Source organism: Loxodonta africana, chromosome 25, assembly GCF_030014295.1.
Source record: "Loxodonta africana isolate mLoxAfr1 chromosome 25, mLoxAfr1.hap2, whole genome shotgun sequence".
Taxonomy (NCBI): Eukaryota; Metazoa; Chordata; class Mammalia; order Proboscidea; family Elephantidae; genus Loxodonta; species Loxodonta africana.
Genome location: NC_087366.1, coordinates 8706887 through 8729500, shown reverse-complemented (window position 1 = coordinate 8729500; position 22614 = coordinate 8706887). Strand labels below are relative to the sequence as shown.

Sequence of the window (22614 nt, the reverse complement as noted above, 5' to 3'; positions counted from 1 at the left end):
ATAATGGGAACAAGAAGGAGAAATCCTTATTATAGAAAATATGATATTTGAATTAAAAAAAATCAATAGCTGGGTTATTGATTAAAAGTAGAATGTATATAGCTGGATAATGATGCCAAAGAACTTGCCAAAAGCAAACAATATGAATAAAAGAAATAGACAATGCAAAAAAAAAAAAAATTAATATATATGGAGGCTGTTGTAGATTCTGACTCATAGTGACCCTACAAGACAGAGTTTCCTAGGCTGAAATCTTTACAGGAGCAGATCCCCAAGTCTTTTCTCCTGTGAAGCCACTGGTGGGCTCTTAGCCATTGTGCCACTGGGAGTCCTAATATAGTGGCTAAAATAGGTATACCAATAACCTTATACCTAAAGTTCCGGACACAAAAAAGTAATCAGAGGGGAAGAATATTTTGAAGAAATAATGTCTAAGAAAAAATTGCCCAACAACAATATAACTTCAAGATGATTATAACAAGTATTTTAATATTTATAATAAGAATAGGAAAATGTATTGCAGTTTCTACAAAGAAAGAGATTGACACTGAACTTGCCAACACTGAATAAAAGAAGAATCTTTCCCAAGTACTAAGAACAAGGTCCAAATCTTATGTTTTATACTTAGCCAAATTATCATTCAAATGTAAAAGTGAAATTACATGTGATCTGGGGGGTTTTTCTCAGTAGGACTTTTTGCTCGATAGTGAAATTTGGCTATTATTGTGTGCTGTCAAGTTGAATCTGACTCATAGTGACCTCATGTGACACAGTAGAATCGTCTCATAGGGTTTCCTAGGCTGTAATCTTCACAGGATCAGATCATCAATCAAGTCTTTTCCCTGAGGAACCAGGTTTGAACCACTGACCTTTTGGTTAGCAGATGAGTGTTTAACCATTGCACCACTGGGGTTCCTTGAAATATGGCTAGTGACTACCATACTGAATAAAAGCAGCTATAAAAACTTCCATTCCAAAAAGAAAAAAAAAAAATCAAATAAATTCTCAGAGGAGCTACCCTAAGAAGATAATAAACAATTAAGCAGAAGTAGATGTATTAAAAGTAGAAACAAACTAATACATTAATATTGCTTATTGTCACTTAAAAATAAGCAAGAAATAAAAACAAGAAAAACACACATATATTACAAACAGAACTAAATAGCAAATAATATCAGTATAGCTAGGTGAGGAGAGAAGAGATGAAACATGAGAAGATGAGAGTGTCATATGCAGAGAGGAGATACTAGTATTTACAACCTTAACAAATTTAAAAGGAAAAATAATAAAATATTCATATAAATATAATATGTGTAACTTAAAATAACATAAAATATTCATCCATCTAATGGAAGCAAAAAAAAAGGAAAAGAAATATATAGAGAGAAAATGCAAAGTAAATTTACAAAAATAAGTCCCCACATAATAGTAATTTCAATAGAATTAGATTAATTCATAAATCAAAAGAGATTGTCAAATCATGTTATAAAAACAATCCAGCAAAGTCATGTATTGGGGGAGATAAATTTATATATATATATATATATATGCATTTATGTGAGTTGAAAATATAAAGTAAAAGAAAACTTCAAGTAGAAGGAAACTAAAAGTTAAAAACTAATAAGAAAAAGAGGGTTGGCATATATAGGTAAAAAAACAAAAATCCCATTGCTGTAGAGTCCATTCTGACTCATAGGAACTCTATAGGGCAGAGTAGAACTGCCCCCACAGGATCTCCAAGAAGTCTCTGGTGGATTTAAACTACCGACCTTCTGGTTAGCAGCCATAGCTCTTAATCACTGTGCCACCAGGGCTCCATGTAGTTAAAAGAAACAAAAAATCAAGAAGATATTATAAGCATAACAACAGTCTCAAAATGTGTGCAACACCATCTGACAAAACTGACAGAATTACAGGAAAATTAACTGGTAACTGTATTTAATTGCATTTGTACGTATTATTATACTCATTTTAGACTATCACCAAATTAGCATAAAACAAAAAACTGAAGCAAAAGGAAATGAAATATGCCACTATTAAGATTAAAATATAAGTGTATATGTATGTGTCTGTGCAGGTCTGTCAATTTGTTGTGCTGTGGTGACTTGTGTGTTGCTGTGATACTTGCAGCTTTGCCACGTCTATTTTAAATACCAGCAAGGCCACCCTTGGTGGACAGTTTTCAGCAGAGCTTCCAGACTAAGACAGACTAAGAAGAAAGACATGTCAGTGTATTTCTGAAAAAATTGGCCAGTGAAAACCTTATGAAGAGCAGCAGAACATTGTCAAATACAGTGCTGGAAGATGAGCCCCTCAGGGTGGAAGGCACGCAAAATACGACTGAGGAAGAGCTGCCTCATCAGAGTTGACCTCAATGACTTGGATGGAGTCAAGTGTTCAGAAACTTCATTTGCAGATGTGGCATTACTCAAAATGAGAAGAAATAGCTACTGAAGACTTTGACCTGTGGTGTTGGCGAAGAATAATGAATATACCATGGATTGCCCAAAGAACAAACAAATTTGCCTTGGAAGAAGTATAACCAGAATGCTCCTTAGAAGCAAGGATGGCAGACTGCATCTTGCATACTTTGGACATGTTGTCAGGAGGGATCAGTCCCTGGAGAAGGACAACATGCTTGGTAAAGTACAGGGTCAGCAGAAAAGAGAAAGACCCTCAACGAGGTGGATTGATAGAGTGGCTGCAACAATGGGCTCAAGCATAGCAATGATTGTAAGGATGAAGCAGGACCCAGCAGTGTTTTGTTCTGTTGTGCATAGGGTCGCTATGAGTCGGAATCGACTCAACTGCATCTAACTACACCAATGTGAGAAATGACAACTTGAAGAGAAATGGCGTCAGGTTCATCATCAAAAAGAACATTTCAAGATCTCTTCTGAAGTACGACACTGTCAGTGATAGGAAAATATCTAAATGCCTACCAGGAAGTCCAGTTAATATGACTTATTATTCAAATTTACACACCAACTACTAAGGTTAAAGATAAAGAAATTGAAGATTTTTACCAACTGCTGCAGTCTGAAATTATGATTACTGGTGACTGGAATGCTAAAGTCAGACCCAAAGAAGGATTGGTAGTTGGAAAATATGACATTGGTGGTAGAAATGATGCCAGAGATCACATGACAGAATTTTGCAAGACCAATGAGTTCTTCTTTCGAAATACCTTTTTTCAACAATGTAAATGGTGACTATACACGTGCACCTCACCAAATGGAATACACAGGACTCAAATCAACTACATCTGTGGAAAAGCTCAATATTATCAGTCTGAACAAGGCCAAGGGCCTATTATGGAACAGACCATCAATTGCTTATGTGCAAATTCAAGTTGAAGTTGAAGAAAATTAGAACAAGTTCATGAGAGCCAAAGTATGTTCCTGAGTATATCCTATCTGAATTTAGAGACCATCTCAAGAATAGATTTGACACATTGAACACTAATGACCATGGACCAGATGAGTTACGGAATGACATCAAGGACATCATATATGAAGAAAGCAAAAGGTCATTAAAAAGACAGGAAAGAAAGAAAAGACAAAAATGGATGTCAGAAAAGACTCTGAAACTTGCTCTTGAATGTACAGTAGCTAAAGCAGAGGGAAGAAATGATGAAGTAAAAGAACTGAACAGAAGATTTCAAAGGGCAGCTCAAGGAGACAAAGTATTGTAATGAAATGTGCAAAGACCTGGAGACAGAAAACCAAAAAGGAAGAACACACTTAGCATTTCTCAAGCTGAAAGGACCTGGAGAAAAAATTCAAGCCTCAAGTTGCTTTATTGAAGTATTCTACCGGAAAAATATTGAGTGACACAGGAAGCATGAAAAGAAGATGGAAGAAATACACAGAGTCATAGATCAAAAAGCATTGGTCCGTGTTCAACCACTTCAGGAGGTAGCAAACGATCAAGGACTGATGGTACTAAAGGAAGGGGTCAAAGCTGCACTGAAAGCAATGGCGAAAAACAAGGCTGTAGGGATTGATGGAATACCAATTGAGATGTTTCAACAAATGGATATAGCGCTGGAGGTGCTCATTCGTCTCTACCCAGAAATTTGAAAGACAGTTACCCGGCCAACTGACTAGAAGAGATCCGTATTTGTTTCCATTCCAATGAAAAGTGATCCAACAGAATGTGGAAACTGGGGAATAGTATCATTAATATCATACACAAGTAAAGAGTTGCTGAAGTTCTTTCGAAAGCAGTTGCAGCAGTACATCCACAGGGAACTGCCAGAAATTCAAGTTAGATTCAGAAGAGGATGTGGAATGAGGGATATCATTGCTGATGTCAGATAGATCCTGGCTGAAAGCAAAGAACACCAGACAGATGTTTACCTGTGTTTTATTCACTATGCAAAGGCACTGGACTGTTTGGATCATAACAAATTATGGAGAATATTTTGAAGAATGGGAATTCCAGGACATTTAATTGTGCTCATGAGGGACCTGTACTTAGACAAAGAGGCAGTCATTCAAAAAGAACAGGGTATACTGCCTTGTTTAAAGTCAAGAAAGGTGAGCAGCAGGGTTGTAAGCTTTCACCATACTTATTTAATTTGTATGCTGAGCAAATAATCCCAGGAGGTGGACTTTATGAAAAAGAACACAGCATCAGGATTAGGGGAAGATTCATTAACAACCTGTGATATGCAGGTGACACAATCTTGTTTGCCAAAAGTGAAGAAGACTTGAAACACTTACTGGTAAAGATCAAAGACCACAGCCTTCGTTATGGATTATATCTCTACATAAAGAGAACAAAAATCCTCACTACTGCACCAATAAATGAACATCTCCATAAACAGAGAAAAGATTGAAGTCATCAAGGATTTCATATTAGTTGCATCCTCAGTCAACATCCGTGGAAGTAGCAGTCAAGAAATCAAATTATGCATTGCACTGGGCAACTATACTGCAAAGGACCTCTTTAAAGTGTTAAAAAGCAAAGATGTCACTTTAAGGACTAAGATGTGCCTGACCCAAGCCATGGTGTTTCAATCGCCTCATACGCAAGTCAAAGTTGGACAACGAATAAGGAAGACTGAAGAAGAATTGATTCCTTTGAATTATGGTGTTGCTGAGGAATACTGAATATACCATAGACTGCCAAAAGAATGAACAAATCTGTCTTGAAAGAAGTACAGCCAAAATTCTCCTTAGAAGTACAGTTGGTGAGACTTTACTCATATACTTTGGACATGTGATCAGGAGGGACCAGTCCCTGAAGAAGAATCTCATGCTTGGTAAATTAGGGGGTTAGCAAAAAAGAGGAAAACACTCAAGGACATGGATTGACACAGTGGCTGCAACAACAGGCTTAAGCACGGCAATGATCATGAACATGGCACAGGACCAGGCAGAGTTTCATTCGGTTGTACATGGGGTTGCTATGAGTGGAAGCAGACTCAACGGTACATAACAATAATGTATGTGTATGTCTTTGTGTCAATAGGCACTTTACATCCCGAAGGAATTATACCCTTACTTTTATTGTATTTGGAAAATAACAAAACTGGGTATGTAACGTCCAAAAAAGGAGTCTCAATAAATTCGACTAAATCAACATCTTAAAAGTTATGTTTGCTGACTACAGTGTAATGAAAATGGAAACCACTAAGAATGAGTGTGTGCTTGTATGCCTATGTGTGTATAAATTTATATAAAATATAAATTATACATAAATTATGTAAATATAAAATACAAGAATATATTTCTATAATATACATAAAAGCTGTTATTAAAATATATCCTTTGTTTATAGAGAAAAATCATAATTAATTTAAAATACTTAAAATTGAATGAACATGAAAACACTTTCAAAAATATAGGTACTAGCTCAAAAGTAAGAGAAAAAAGAAAATAAATGATAATCTTATATATATTTAGCCAGAAAAAGAGATATTCTAAAAATATTATCAAAATATCCTCATATAAAAATTGGTTAAAAAAAACAAAAAAGCAAGAGAGCAAACCCAAGTGAGCAAGAAGGAAGAAAATAATTATAAAAGCAGAGGTCAGTAACACAAACAACAACAAGAGGAGCAATAATAAAGAACATTAACAGCAATAAAAACTATTTCTTAGAAAAGACCAACTAATTGCATAAATCTCTTGAAAAAAGGTAAAAATAAATGAGAACATACACATAAAATACTGAATGTTAGAGAGAAATACTGCATTTTTACACAAATAACATGTACCTTCTGCATTTGTTTGCCACCCATGCCATCCCCTAAAAGGTATTTTCATAAGTGTGCTATGCTAATGTTTTTTACAGCAATATGTTTAAAAAAAAAAAAAAAAGCCTAGTGGAGCTTATGAAAATACCTCTTGCGGAAGGATGCAGTTGGAAACAAAAGTAGAGGGCATGAGTTATCTGAGTAAAACTACAGTAATTACAAACACGACGAAGATTAATAGCTTAATGAAAGAAGGAAGGAATAGTGAAGGAATATACGCATAAATTAGGAAATTTATGAAATTTAAGGGGAAAAATAGTCTAAAGTCTTACATTTCCTGTCTTTTCATTCACTTCAAATGACTTTTTCTTTACTTCATGTATATATATACAAGATCTGCTTTAAAGTTTTTTTTTTTCCTGATAATTTCAATATCTGGGTTATCTTGGGCTGACATCATTTTCATTGTCTTTTTCCTTAAGAATAAATCACATTTTTCTGGTTCTATGTTGAGTAATTCTAATCTGCATCTTGTGCAAATATAATGCTATATAAACTCTGGGATCTGTTGTAAACCCTTGTAAAACTTTGAAAGTCCTTTGTTTGTTGTTCTTTTGCTTTGTTTTTGTTTTTTTTAAAGAGTAGTCAACCCTAATAGGCTCACACTGTAAATTCCATATTGCTTTTTTTTTTTTAATTTTTATTGTGGTTTAAGTGAAAGTTTACAAATCATGTCAGTCTCTCATACAAAAATTTATATACACTTTGCTATATAGTCCTAATTGCTCTCCCCCTAATGAGACAGCCTACTCCTTCCCTCCACTTTCTCTTTTCGTGTCCATTCCGCCAGCTTCTAACCCCATCTGTCCTCTCATCTCCCCCCTAGATAGGAGATGCCAACATAGTCTCAAGTGTCTACTTGATCCAAGAAGCTCATTCTTCACGAGTATCATTTTCTATCCCATTGCCCAGTCCAATCCCTGTCTGAAGAGTTGGCTTTGGGAATGGTTCCAGTCTTGGGCTAACAGAAGGTCTGGGGACTATGACCACTAGGGTGCTTCTAGTCCCAGTCAGACCATTAAGTCTGGTCTTTTTATGAGAATTCGGGGTCTGCATCCCACTGCTCTCCTGCTCCCTCAGGGGTTCTCTGTTGTGTTCCCTGTCAGGGAAGTCATTGGTTGTAGCTGGGCACCACCTAGTTCTTCTGGTCTTAGGCTGATGTAGTCTCTGGTTTATGTGGTCCCTTCTGTCTCTTGGGCTCATAATTACTTTGTGTCCTTGGTGTTCTTCATTCTCCTTTGATCCAGGTGGGTTGAGACCAATTGATGCATCTTAGATGGCAGCTTGCTAGCTTTTAAGAGCCTAGAAGCCACTCTCCAAAGTGGGATGCAGAATGTTTTCTTAATAGATTTTATTATGCCAATGACTTAGATGTCCCCTGAAACCATGGTCCCCAAACCCCCACTCCGGCTACTCTGGCCTTCAAAGTATTCAGTTTATTCAGGAAACCTCTTTGCTTTTGATTTAGTCTAGTTGTGCTAACCTCGCCTGTACTGTGTGTTGTCTTTTCCTTCACCTAAAGTAGTTCTTACCTACTATCTAACTAGTGAATACCCCTCCCTATGTTGCTTTTTACATGGATTGTTCCCAATCTCTGTTCAGTTAACTTAGCCTTTGATGTACTGTTTTGGGTCTTACCCAGGCACGCATAGATGAGACGTTAGTCTAGAACTTGTGTAGCTTTATACACAGGAATAGAGCATTCCTTTATTGGATTCTCTGTGATTCTCTCCTCATTCTCCAACCTATGTTGTTGTTATTAGGTGCTGTGGGATTGATGCCAATTCAAAGAAACCCCGTGTGACAGAGTAGAACTGCCCCATAGATTTTCTAGGCTGTAATCTTTACAGGTGCAGACCTCTAAGCCTTTCTCCTGAGAAACTGATGGGTAGGTTCAAACCGCTGACCTTTCAGTTAGCAGCCTAACAATGCTTAACTGTTGTGCCACCAGGGCTCCTTCTCCAACATTTAGAAGCTCCTTTTCCTGGTTCCTCTGGCCCAAAAGTGGACGATTTCTATGAGTTTTAACCTCCAGCATGGTGTGGCTTCCTGTCTAGGGATTACTTGTAGAACATAAAATTGAAAGAGAAAAAAGAAAAAAAAAAGCAACTTTCCTCTATACTCTCTCTGCATTTGTTCACATTTTCAAGTTCTCAAGTAGTTATTTTTGTGTTTTGCAGAACTGTTCAGTAGGTTTTTTATTCTGATTTCTGGCTACTAAACAGGTCAATTGTGTATCGCTCTCTTCCCTTCTGCTTTGAAGATCCTGGAGGAATTCATTGCATTTTCACTTTTAAAAAGCATATATTTATTGGGAAACTACCATGTGCTAAGGATAGGAAAGACAGGGTAAAAGATATAATCCCTGTTCTCAAGAACCTTGAAAATCAAGAAAAAAGACAGTTTAGTAAATAAACAAATACAATGTGATAATGACAACAGTGGAGACATGCACAGGATGCTATGAAAATTCAGAAGAAGAGTTTGCTAAATCTCCCTAAAAGAGGCCATTTTTGAGCTAAATCTTGAAATGTGTGTAGGAAATACCCAGGTGAAAAAGTGGTATGTAGAGGAGGAAGTTCTAGGCACAGAACAAACAGAAAGAACATATTCGCTGGGGGTTGGGATTAGAAAAATTACATAATTCAGTATTATGTACATAAGGGGTAAGTGGGGTACTGATGGGAGATTAATAAGGACTGTAAGAATGCTAGGGGAGAGACTCGATCTTACGACATTGCGCAAATGGGCTGGAAGGCATCACAGGGGAAATTACATGGAATGGGAGGCTGTTGCAATAAACCTGGTGAGGGGAAAAAAATTCTCTGAATTGAAGCAAAGAAAGTGATAATTGAAGGAAGTGGACAGAGTAGATTCAGGGGAGATCTTGGAGCTAATTTGAGAGGATTTGGTGATAAACCTGGTGCTTCAAGTAAGGGAAAAGAAACCTCAGAATACTTCCAATTCTTGCTTGTTTTACAAGGCAAGTGTTTCCGTTAAGAATCAATTTAGGAATTGCAGGTTTGAACCCCAGAGAAAGAAGCTATGTTTAGATTAGATCATATTACAGTTTGAGGTGTTTATTAATTTCTTAGGCAAAGACACCTAATGGACACATGGATAAATGTGACTGGAATACAACAGATAATTCTGAGTTAGATGTACATCTTTGCGAGGGCAGGGGTCTGAGTTAACTAGTACTGCTATAACAGAAATACCATAAATAGGTGGCTTTAACAAACAAAAATTTATTTTGGCGCAGTTTTGGAAGCTAGATGTCTGAATTCAGGGTGTCGGCTCTAGGGGAAAGCTTTCTCTCTCTGTTGGCTCTGGGGGAAAGTCCTTGTCTCTTTTTAGCTTCTGCTCCTGGGCCTTCTTCTTGTCGCTTGGTATCTGTATTCCTCCATCTCTGCTTCTCCACTTGCTTGTTTAATCTCTTCTATATCTCAAAAGAGATTGACTCAAGGCACACCCTACACTAATTCTGTCTCATTAACATGACAAAGACAACCCATTCCCAAATGGAATTATAACCACAGGCATAGAGGTAAGAATTTACAGCTCCCATTTCTGAGGGACACAATTTTATCCATAACAGGGCATTATGGCATTATAGAACATCAGAGGTAGAAGCCATATTGGAAATCATTTACTTTTCAGAGAAAACTTCTCCAACTAGAAAGTTAAAGTAACTTATCCAGTTGACAGTATCAGTCAAGCTGAGGGTCAAATGTGGATATAGTGAGTTTACACGCAGAGGTATTGATACTGTGCTGTCCTCCACTATTGTTCTATATTAACTAATATTCTTCTAGACTTGAGAAACTATGAAAGCACATGCTTAGGTGTCAGATTTGCAACTGATGAGGTTGCAAAAGACAGACTAGAAGAATGGGAAAACTAGTATAAATGAAAAATGAATAAAATATGAGTTTTCCTAAACCTGAGCTAGATGTCTAATCTGAAAAATAAGAACCTGAACTAGCTAACAACCTTTAGAACCAAAAAGCCAAACCCATTGCCATCAAGTCAATTCCGACTCCTAGTGACCCTATAGAACAGAGTAGCATTGCCCCATAGGTTTTCCAAGGAGCAGCTGGTGGGAGGACATACATAGTGCCTGGCCGAGTATCTGGCACAATAAGCCCACACTCAAGAGACTGTAACTTTATTAGTCTAAAAACACAACAACTGAGATTATCCCCACAGTGTTCATCAAAATGTGAAAGACTATTCTGCAATGGGCTAGAAGAGCTAACGCACTGAGCAATCCAAGGGTGACAAGAGGTACACAAACGTGCAGTTATCATCACCTGAGGGTAACTTTCTTGTTCAACAAGTTTTTTTTCTTGCAAAAGACACAAAATATTATCTTTGATGAATTCACTATGTCTTTCAAAAGCATGTGTGCAATGCTTGAAATTGCTAGAACTTCCCCATAAATGTTAGAAAACCAGCTTTTGGATCAAAATCAAATGTATTTTCAGTGTAATAGCCCAAAAGTAATGCAGAATTTTTGAAGATTAAGAGATTTGTTCTCACCTGTCGATGTAATTGAATCCTTTTTCATCCCCAACCTTTACCAACATCAATGCTGTGACTGTTCAAGAGCATCTCGATCCAGCTTATTCCATCAACTATGAGATGAAGAGTAGTGGTTTAGTTGAACTCGCTTTTATCATGATTTCAATAAATGTACATTACACTTAGAGTGATCAAAACCACAGATATGTGAAAAGTAGCGATGAAGCATAAAAATGTACTTAAACTATTGAAGTAGCTCTGTACTGCACTCAAATGTATGCTCAGCGAACCACTGCCCCACAGCCAGCTTGGCTAACTGACAGAATTTAAAAAAAAAAAAAAAAAAAAAAAAAAAAACTGAGCCTAGAATATTTCTACAATTTTATGCATTGAAGAAAGTCCATGTAGACAAAAAATAACAGTAATAGACCCTAACCCTGGTAATTACTAGCCCAGTAATAAACCCTAACCCTGGTAATTACTAAAAACAAAAAACAAAAAAACCCACTGCCATCGAGTCAATTCCGACTCATAGTGACCCTATAGGACAGAGTAGAACCGCCCCATAGAGTTTCCAAGGAGCACCTGGTGGATTGGAACTGAGGACCTTTTGGTTAGCAGCCATAGCACTTAACCACTAGACCACCAGGGTTTTACTAGCCAGCCACAATTTGAGCGTGGAAATGTTTTCTAATGTTCCATGAATCAAGAAGAAATTTGGACTAGACGGCCTCTTAGGGGTCACTTCTACTTTGAGAATCTGTGGTGCTGCCATTAGTTCAATGATATATAAATTATCCTCTCTAGTCCTTCAGAAAACCCTCATCCCCAAAATTCTAACTATTAAAATCTCTTGATCTAGTTAAGCAGAAATGTTTATCTCTCCAGGCCCTAAAAATATGTACTCAACAAATTACAGGATTTCTTTATACTGACTGATAATATTAGGGTATGAACTCCCCTGGAAGAAATCTTTGGCCATTACTAACTCTTCGTGAGCAGGGTGTCTAATTCTCTTTTGTTTCCGTAGTTGCTAATACAATGTTTGGCATGTAATCGATATTATCACATGTCAACCATAGAACTAAACTACAAGCAACAAAGACAAGCCCTAGCTGATTTAAACAAAAAATAAAAAGTTTTGATTGGATATGGAGTTATGGTTGTTATTAGTTGCTGTTGAGTCAGCTCCGACCCACGGAAACCTTATATATAAAAGAACAGAATGTTGCCTGGTCCTGTGCCATCTTCATGATCGTTGGTACGTTTGAGCCCAATGTTGTGGCTACTATGGCAATCCATATCATTGAGAATTCAGTTGTTTTTTTTTTTTTTTATTTTGCTGAGAAAGCTGAAAATTGAGGGCAACCAAAAAGGAAAACTGTGCAGGTTGAGTCAAAATCATTTCAAAAAGTCAGTCCTAGGTGGGCTCCACTGCTTGCTGCCACCACTTTGCACACTGGATCCTGAAGCTGGCATCACTGACACTGTTAGCACAGACCTAGGATGCCACCCGTCACTGTTGGTCCTGCTGTCCATGAAGTGGGTATTGCTGCCACACCTCTTACTTCCAGAAGGAATGTGTCATTCTGTTCATTTTGTTTCAGTTACTTAAGATTCAAAATTTCAGGGGATATATCTAATCAGCCAACCTCAGGTCATGTGCCTAAGTCTCAGCTCACAGGGGCAGAGAAGGCAAATGTATGACTTTGCTAATTTCTTAAATGAGAGTAGTCTTCAAACATAGACAGCCAAAAAGAACAGTAAACATCTACAATACAAACCAAAACCAAATCCACTGCCATTTAGTCAATTCCGACTCATAGCAACCCTATATAGGGGCTCAATAAATAGCTACTGAATCAAGGAACGGAGGAACACCTTAGTGGGTACCGTCATCTGCATGCACATAAAGCACTTCAAATAGACGAAGGTTTATACTGTGATGTAGAGATTTTAGAAGTTTATCATGAACGGTTAAATTTATTTCTTTTCTAATAAGAATATATCTACAGAGGGCATCTTACTGTGAGATTTAAAATAAAACAACAGCAGGAAGTAGAATGCCAAGAAGAAGCCAAGACAGGAGAAGCAAACACTGTAACAGCATTAAGAAAACTACGTCTCTACACCCTTCTTTATTACGTATTGCTCTAGAACTTTAGGCTCACCTACAAAAGGACTTTTTTCAGACAGATTTTTGTTTTCTTATTAACATATCTCATTTGTTTAAGCCCTATTTCCATATAGGTGGAATCATACACTGTTAAGCCTAAAAGAGTTCATATAGTTCCTACAGATCTGTGATTATCACATATTTGTTACACTTCTTTTATTGGGATCTCTGGGGGTCCTCAAATAAATAACTCCCTTACACTTTATTAGCATTCTGAAGTTGAGAAATAAAACTGCAGTTAATAGCTGGAGTTGATTTACTGATAAAGCTAGAGCAGGTGATACCACTTAGAGGGGGAGCTAAGTGGGTCTGCTAATTCCCTAAGTTCCACATCTAAACCTTCAGATGACCCATGCAAGGGTGATGCCAAGTTCATAGACAAAGCACTAACCCAGTGGTGCCCCTCATTAATCCAGATGGACAAGAAAGAAAAAAAGAGAACGAAATGCCACACACAGAGAACATTTGCTTGATTTGTTCAGAAAATTCACTTCTATAGGGAGGGATGGAGCCTTGGTGGCATAGAGGTTAAGAGTTTGGCTGCTAACCAAAAGGTCAGCAGTTCAAACCCTATGGGGCACTTCTACTCTGTCCTGTAGGGTTGCTATGAGTAGGAATTGTCTCAAGGGCAATCGGTACAGGGAGGGGTAAGGCATAGGACAAGAATTTAGGGTTATTCAGGGTTCTCATGGAATCAAGAAGAATGAGTAAATTAAACTCTCATCTAATATTCCCAAACTTTGGCTGTTAAAATTGGGACTTTACTATTGATTTTAAGAATTAATCAGAATGTAACCACTTCACTCTAGAGAGATCAGCCTAAATCAGGATAGCCCTGTTCCCGCTTCACTAGTGACACTGTTCAGGTACAACCACTGCTCCTTTGAGACTTCTCTTCAGTCCAGTATTTCCTTCATATTTCCCTATTTCATTTGCTGCTCAGGACCAAGCTCCTTTGAAGAAGTATGCACTTGCTGGCTCTATTATATTGTTCCATGTCCACTCTTCAAAACATCAGCAATCTCACTTGTCACCTACCACTTCACTGAAACTGTCTACTTGAAGGTCATGTGAGGCCTGTAGTTTTAAATTCATTATATGATGCTCAAGACTCTGTTTAAACTGTTCCCCTCCCCAGCTTTATTGATTCTTCCGTGGCTGTTATGACATATTCTTATATTTCATTTAGCTATTGTGGATTGCAAGAACCCATATTCATCCATCTTTTCTTCTTTCTCTGTGAAGCTATCTGTAAGTGACCTGTTGTACTTCCATGGTCTAAACTACTACCTCTATACTGATGACGTTAGAATCTACATCTTTAACCTGATACATATTACCAGTGTTCTGGCAGATATTTCCACTTGATTGTCCATAGGCATCTCATTTAAGGCTGAACCTATCAGCTTTGCTGCTGTCAAAACCTGCTCCTCCACAAGGCCCTCTGTAGAAAACTTCACCAGAATTCACCCAAAAACATTTGTGTCATCCTAAACTCTTCCCCCTCCATCACATTCCACACTCAGTCAGCCACCAAGATTGACAGAAAATTTTTACTTCCAAACAAAATTTGAAATATCAAAACATGCATAAAGCTTCTTCATCATCAAATGAGTGATTAATGATCCAACATATGCACCAGCATTCAACACTCTCCAAATATATTGTCATAGTGAACATGTTCTTCAAAAGATTCAATTTGAGATCCTTTGCCTACGTCAATATCAAGTTATGTATAATTCGTCTATGTTGCTTTAATACCTGTTCTACTACTGACAGTAATCTGAACTCCCTCTTTAGTTGTCTGGAGCCCTGGTGGCCTAGCGGTTAAGAGGTACAGCTGCTAACTAAAAGATCGGCAGTTGGAATCCACCAATCAATCGCTCCTTGGAAACCCTGTGGGGCAGTTATACTTTGTTGGTGTTGACACAACAGCAATGAGTTTTGGTATTTAGTGCTCTATATATTCTCTGGGTTGAGAGCTATCCAAGAGTATTAAAAAAACAAATGAAACCTGTTGCCATCCAGTTGAGTCTGACTCATAGCAATCTTACATAACAGAGTAAAACTTCTCCATAATGTGTAAATCTTAACAGAAGCAGACTGCTACATCTTTCTCCCTCAGAGCAGCTGGTGGTTTTGAATCATTGACCTTTTGGTTAGCAGCCAAGAGTACAGTCTTAATCCTATAAAAAAAAAAAAAAATAGTCTTAATTCTAGAATTCTCCAGTCTAAACTGGAAACCCTGGTGGCCTAGTGGTTAAGTGCTACAGCTGTCACCCGAAAGGTCGGTTGGCAGTTCAAATCCACCAGGTGCTCCTCGGAAACTCGATGTGGTAGTTCTACTCTGTTCTATGGGGTCACTATGAGTCGGAATCAACTTGATGTCAATTTTTTTTTTTTTTTAATAGTGTAAAGCCCTAAAGAATCCATTGCCATCTAGACAATTCCTACTCATAGGGACCCTATAGGATGGAGTAGAACCACTCCATAGAATGTCCAAGAAATTGCTGGTGTATTTGAACTGCCAACCTTTTGGTTAGCAGCCTGAGCTCTTAACTACTGTGCCACCAGAGCTCCATTTGATAGTATACAAAAAAAAAAATAACCACTGCCGTCCGGTAGATTCTGACTAATAGTGACCCCATAGCGTTTCCAAGGCTATAAATCTCTATAGAAGCAGACTGCCACATCTTTCTCCGGCAGAGCTGTGGTGGTTTTGAAACTCTGACCTTTTGGTTAGCTGTCAATTGCTTTAACCACAGCACCACCAGGGCTCTTTATTCTGTAGTGTAAGAAGTCCTGCCAAACCTGTTGCGGTGGAGTCGATTCTGACTCATAGTGACCCAATAGGACAGAGTAGAACTGTCCCATAGGATTTCCAAGGAGCTCTTGGTGGATTCGAACTGCCAACCTTTTGATTAATAGCGGTAGCACTTAACCACTATGCCACTTATAGTATACCATATAAACTGTCTTAATTCTTAATTTTATGGTTTAACATCTAGGGCAGTGATTTTAAGGTTGATTCATTACATTTGTTGAATAAGTGAAGGTTACTAGAATGTTTGGAAGTGTTTGTTACTTTCAATGGTAACATAGCTGTAAAGAGAGAGAGAGAAAAAACACTTTTAACATCGACTGACTGAACTTGGGTGACTTCTGAATGTCAGAAGTCCGGGAACAGAAAAATATCACTGCTATAGGGTTACCCATTCCCATCATGATACTCTACTGCTTTATTCCTGTTTTTTTTTTTTTTTTTTTAAGAAATAAATTAACAATAACCTGCATTGCAGCACTTCCCTCCCTAAAGAACCAGACTTTAGGTTTCTCTTTCTCCATCTGTGTATAGTACCGGACATAAAGCAAAAGAAAATGTAAGTGTCATAAATAGTAGAAAATGATGGTGGTTAGGCAAAAAGACAGACAGAAATCCAACTCTTTCGTCCCTCCCCACCACATTCATTTGACATATTTGGCTTTTATAATGTTTCTATTTCAACAAAAATTCACATGGCTAAAAAAAAAAAATTACCAGTATAGGAAGTATAGAGAAACGTAAATTATGGATGTAATGAATGGATAAAGGAATCTAGAATTCTGGTAAGATTGGCAGAACTTTGTATAAGAAGCTGATATGGCTAGGTTAAAGAATTACTTCTACCTTAAATAACAAAACACATTGAATTTTAGCAACAACAAAAGTCTGTGTAGAGGAAGATGTATTTGTTCCTTGAAATTGAAGTTTTATAAACTATTAAAACCAAAGTACCAAAAATCACAAAGTGAAAAACACTGGATTAATGATGGTACTGATGTCTCCTTGTACATATTTAGGAAAAACAGGTGTGTGAAACATCTATCCTCCTTTAAGAACTTATCTAAAAATTTTGTTGCTCTAGTTGCCCTGAAATAAAACTTACTGCTGCAGAAGGCCTGGTGATATCCTTCTGTAAGAATTGTTGTCGTTGTTATGTGCTGTTGAGTCAATTTTGACTCATAATGACCGCATGTTATAGAGTAGAACTGCTCCATAGGGTTTTCTAAGCTGTGATCTTTATGGGAGCAGATTGCCAGGTCTTTTCTCCCATAGAGGGGATGGTGAGTTTTAACCACCCACCTTTCGGTTAGCAGCTGAGTGCAGTGCTGTGAATTACTTAATATGGTCTTTCTAGCCATGCATAGCTCGTGACTCCCACACAATGATTGGGTATTGGAATCAACTTGATGGCAATGTTTTTTTTGTTTTTGCTGTTTTATGGAAATTAAATGCTTGTGGCCCAACACAGGGTTTGGACAGCTTGCTGCTAATGCGCATAAGGTGCATGAGACTCCTGTGGGGGTGAGATCATGCAAATAAGATGTACGGAAACCTAATGAGAGGATTGGTCCGTTTTGCCATACAGCTAGGCTTAAAAGAGCAAATCCCAGAGCAGAGAGGAGACTTCACTACTATCAAGAAAGGAGAGGTGGAAGTGGAGCATGTCCTTTAGACCCAGGGTCCCTGCCCTGAGAGCCTTCTAGACCTTGGAGACAGAGAAAGAGCTGTAACACTGGAAGGAAATGGCTTAAGATGGCAAGAAGTAGCACCTAAGAAATGACAGCAGTAGAACCAGGAGACTGGAGTGAGCTGGCAAGGTGGGCCTCCTGGCCCACCAAGCAAGGCAGCTGCAGTGGGCATGTTGACACACTGAATGAGGGGGTTCCTTAGGCAGAAGGCTTGCTGGTAGAGTGGGATGCCTCTGGGTACTTGTTGGCAGAGCTAAAAGAGCTTTGTAACATTTGCCTGGGCAAGGAAGAGGCCGGGCTGAGGGCTGAGGGCCAAGGCCTGTCCTGAGACGGACGAAGGAAACATGTTCTCAGGGGACCAAAAAGATCTCTGCCTGGCCGAGAGTTGCTGAGAGAGTTTTCCTGCACTGAAAAAGAGAGACTTTGCGTCCATGCTTTCTGATCCTGATCCCAAGTTACAGCCTGTTCATCCTTATCCCTAGTTGTAAACTGTTACCAAAACCAAACCCATTGCCGTCGAGTCAATTCCGACTCATAGCAATCCTATAGCAACCCTATAGGACAGAGTAGAACTACCCATAGAGTTTTCAAGGAGTGCCTTTTGGATTTGAACTGCTGACTATTGGTTAGCAGTCATAGGGCTTAACCAGTACACCACCAGGGTTTTCTGTAAACTGTTGTTTCCCCAATAAAACCCATAATCATGAGTATTGTCTGTGAGTTCTGTGTGGCCATTGCAACAAATTATAGAACACAGCAGAGAAGTAGATTGTGCTATGGGAGGGACAGCTAGTGTCAGAACTGGTGAAAGGTAGAAGATGGAGGTATATCTGACCTTCACCTCATTGGAATCAGCCTTGGGCTGTTGGTGCTGATGATGATTCTCCTCCCCCCTTGTGAAGTTAGAGGAGACAGTCAGAAGCCCTGAAGCCACTTTTTACACCTATTGTTTTGTTGTTGTTGCTATATGCTCTCTAGTCAATTTCGACTTATAATAACCCTATGTGACAGAGTAGAACTGCTCCATAGGGTTTTTGAGGCTATAATCTTTATGGGAGCAGATCGTCATGTCTTTCTCCTATTGTGCCTCTGGGTGGTTGCCAACAAAATCCTACAAAGCAGTTCTACTCTAACACTTAGAGTCACCATGAGTTGAAATTGACTAGAAGACAATGGGTAGGAAACATTAAAGCGTTGAGATACTTTTTGTGAGTTTGTCACAGAATAATAAACTTAGATGCTTTCAAGGAAAGTAACAAAAAACAAATAAAGTAGCCTCATTTAGTGTGAAGGCATCTGTAACCTCTAAAGGTGGCTGTCACTAGTCATCTCCCAAAACAGGCTGGTCCAATGATGCCAGGTTTCTGAAATTATTTTCCAAGGGAAGCAATAAAGACATACTTTACTCTAAATTTTTCCATATTTCAATCCTGATTTCGTTCTTTTAAAGCAAGTCTACAGGTGCATCCTGCCTGCAAACAGTGACTTTGTGACCAATTGTGTATAAAAAGTCCTTTCTGCTATCCTTGAATAACAAGATAAAATATTTTTTATTTGTTAAATAGTTTGGCTTTTAACATGATACAGTTTTGTAATGTTTGGTGGACTCAGGCATGAGTCACATCTCTCCAACCGGCCTGCTGCCTCCTTGAGGGTATACAGGCTTGTATGTCTTTGCTGTACGTCTCAGAAATGAACGCACAGTAGGTACTCAGAACCTCCTTGTTGGTGGGATGATATAATGAGGGTTCTGAGCAACCCAGCTTTGTTTGGTTCTCCTAAGACCTTTGGACACATCACAGCTAGGAAAGAGATTTAAAAAAAATGTCCTGCTGGCTTCATGACTTAGTCTATCACTTTACCCTTAAAGTCAAAAGCAAAACCAATAAATAAATGTGTCTGTAGCTTTATTTCTGTGTTTCATATTAAAAAGTATGAATTTTGATAAGTGCGTGTCTAAGCTTTGTATTAAACTCAATTTCATTCATCCATTCAGCAGATATTTTCTGAATTCCGATGAAGCAGCAGACAGTCTTCTAGGTGCTGAAGCTGAAGCAGTAAATGAAGCAAAGCCTTCATGTCTGGTAAATACTTGCAAGAGATTTTGCAAATAATATGGTTCTGACAGACTTTTCTTTTTAATTTTTTTGTAGTTGTTTTCTTTTTCTGGTCTTTATTTTAACCATAGAAAATATATTCAAAGTTAAAGATATAAATTTTTGATTTATGATCTATTCTTAAGTGAACACAAGAAGTCCTCTTATAAACTTTGAAGTAATTATACAAAATTATTAAATAATCAAGAAAGATTCATTCTATTTTGTTTAAATGATTCAAAGGGAACTGAAAGTAATGGTCTATCTGGTAGAGTTGTGCATAATTACTTTCCATTAATATTTGTAATAGGCCAGAACTTAGGTTTGAAAAAAATACAGTGCTACTGAGGATATTACAGAGGAGACCAGAAACTAAGTTGGCTTGTATAATGATTTTTTAAAAATAATTTTTATTTTGCTTTAAGTGAAAGTTTACAAATCAAGTCAGTCTCTCACAAATAAACTTGTATACATCTTACTACACACTCCCCCTTACTCTCCCCCAAAGGAGTCAGCCGGCTCCCTCCTTCCAGCCTCTCCTTTTCCTGGCCGTTTTGCCAGTTTCTAATCCCCTCTACCCTCCCATCTCCCCTCCAGACAGGAGATGCCAACACAGTCTCAAGTGTCCACCTGATGCGAGAAGCTTACTCCTCATCAGCATCTCTCTTCAACCCATTGTCCAGTTCAATCCATGTCTGATGAGTTGGATTCGGGAATGGTCCCTGTCCTGGGCCAGCAGAAGGTTTGGGAACCATGACCACTGGGATTCTTCTAGTCTTAGTCAGACCATTAAGTCTGGTCTTTTTGTGAGAATTTGGGGTCTGCATACCACTGTTCTCCTGCTCCTTTAGGGGTTCTCTGTTGTGCTCTCTGTCAGGGCAGTCATCGGTTGTGGCCAGGCACCATCCAGTTCTTCTGGTCTCAGGATGATGTAAGTCTCTGGTTCATGAGGCCCTTTCTGTCTCTTGGGCTCATACTTATCGTGTGACCTTGGTGACCTTCATTCTCCTCTGATCCTGGTGGGTTGAGACAAATTGATGCATCTTAGATGGCCACTTGGTAGCATTTAAGACCCCAGATGCCACACGTCAAAGTGGGGTGCATAATGTTTTCATAATAGAATTATTTTGCTAATTGACTTAGAAGTCCCCTTAAGCCAGAGTCCCCAAACACCCGCCCTTTCTCTGCTGACTTTCGAAGCATTCAGTTTATCCTGGAAACTTCTTTGCTTTTGGTCCAGTCCAGCTTAACTGACCTTCCCTGTATTGAGTATTGTCCTTCCCTTCACCTAAAGTAGTTCTTATCTACTAACTAATCAGTAAATAACCCTCTTCCGCCCTACACCCTTCCCCATTCATAACCACAAAAGTATGTGTTCTTCTCAGTTTATACTATTTCTCAAGATCTTATAATAGTGGTCTTATACAATATTTGTCCTTTTGCCTCTGGTTAATTTCACTCAGCATAATGCCTTCCAGGTTCCTCCATTTTACGAAATGTTTAACAGATTCGTCACTGTTCTTTATGGATGCATAGTATTCCATTGTGTGAATATACCATAATTTACTTAACCATTCATCCTTCGATGGACACCTTGGTTGCTTCCAGCTTTTTGCTATTGTAAACAGTGCTGCAATAAACATGGGTGTGCATATATCTGTTCATGCAAAGGCTCTTATTTCTCTAGGGTATATTCCAAGGAGTGGGATTTCTGGGTTGTATGGTAGTTCTATTTCTAACTTTTTAAGAAAACGCCAGATAGATTTCCAAAGTGGTTGTACCGTTTTACATTCCCACCAGCAGTGTATAAGAGTTCCAATTTCTCCGCAGACTCTCTGACATTTATTATTTTGTGTTTTTTGGATTAATGTCAGCCTTGTTGGAGTGAGATGGAATCTCTGTAGTTTGAATTTGCATTTCTCTAATGGCTAATGATCGAGAGCATTTTCTCATGTATCTGTTAGCTGCCCGAATATCTTCTTTAGTGAAGTGCGTATTCATATCCTTTGCCCACTTTTTGATTGCGTTGTTCGTCTTTTTGTGGTTGAGTTTTAACAGAATCATGTAGATTTTTGAGATCAGGCGCTGGTCGGAGATATCATAGCTGAAAATTCTTTCCCAGTCTGTAGGTGGTCTTTTTACTCTTTTGGTGAAGTCTTTACATGAGCATAGGTGTTTAATTTTTAGGAGCTCCCAGTTATCGGGTTTCTCTTCGTCATTTTTAGTAATGTTTTGTATTCTGTTTATGCCTTGTATTAGGGCTCCTAGGATTGTCCCTATTTTTTCTGCCATGATCTTTATCGTTTTAGTCTTTATGTTTAGGTCTTTGATCCACTTGGAGTTAGTTTTTGTGCATGGTGTGAGGTATGGGTCCTGTTTCATTTTTTTGCAAATGGATATCCAGTTATGCCAGCACCATTTGTTAAAAAGACTATCTTTTCCCCAATTAACTGACACTGGGCCTTTGTCAAACATCAGCTGCTCATATGTGGATGGATTTATATCTGGGTTCTCAATTCTGTTCCATTGGTCTACGTGCCTGTTGTTGTACCACTACTGTCGCTGTATAATATGTTCTAAAATCAGGTAGAGTGAGGCCTCCCACTTTCTTCTTCTTTTTCAGTAATGCTTTACTTATCCGGGGCTTCTTTCCCTTCCATATGATGTTGGTGATTTGTTTCTCCATCACTTTAAAAAATGTCATCGGAATTTGGATCGGAAGTGCATTGTATGTATAGATGGCTTTTGGTAGAATAGATATTTTTACTACGTTAAGTCTTCCTATCCATGAGCAAGCTATGTTTTTCCACTTATGCAAGTCCTTTTTAGTTTCTTTCACTAGTACTTTGTAGTTTTCTTTGTATAGGTCTTTTACAACTTTGGTAAGAGTTATTCCTAAGTATTTTATCTCCTTGGGGGCTCCTGTGAATGGTATTGATTTGGTGATTTCCTCTTCTATGTTCTTTTTGTTGATGTAGAGGAATCCAAGTGATTTTTGTATGTTTATCTTATAACCTGAGAGTCTGCCAAACTCCTCTATT

General features: G+C 38.2%; 1 long non-coding RNA gene across 2 annotated transcripts in view; it reads left to right on the top strand.

The window, feature by feature from the left end:
* The window catches only part of LOC111750918 (uncharacterized), a 463388-nt gene that overhangs the window by 118921 nt on the left and 321853 nt on the right, over positions 1 to 22614 (top strand). The window contains exons 4-5 of one of the 2 annotated variants that reach the window (XR_010319348.1): positions 19477 to 19561; positions 20171 to 20315. This is a non-coding gene — a long non-coding RNA (uncharacterized LOC111750918). Of the gene's footprint in view, positions 1 to 19476; positions 19562 to 20170; positions 21771 to 22614 lie in introns of those variants that run through there. The other variant, XR_010319347.1, reaches the window with a different exon arrangement.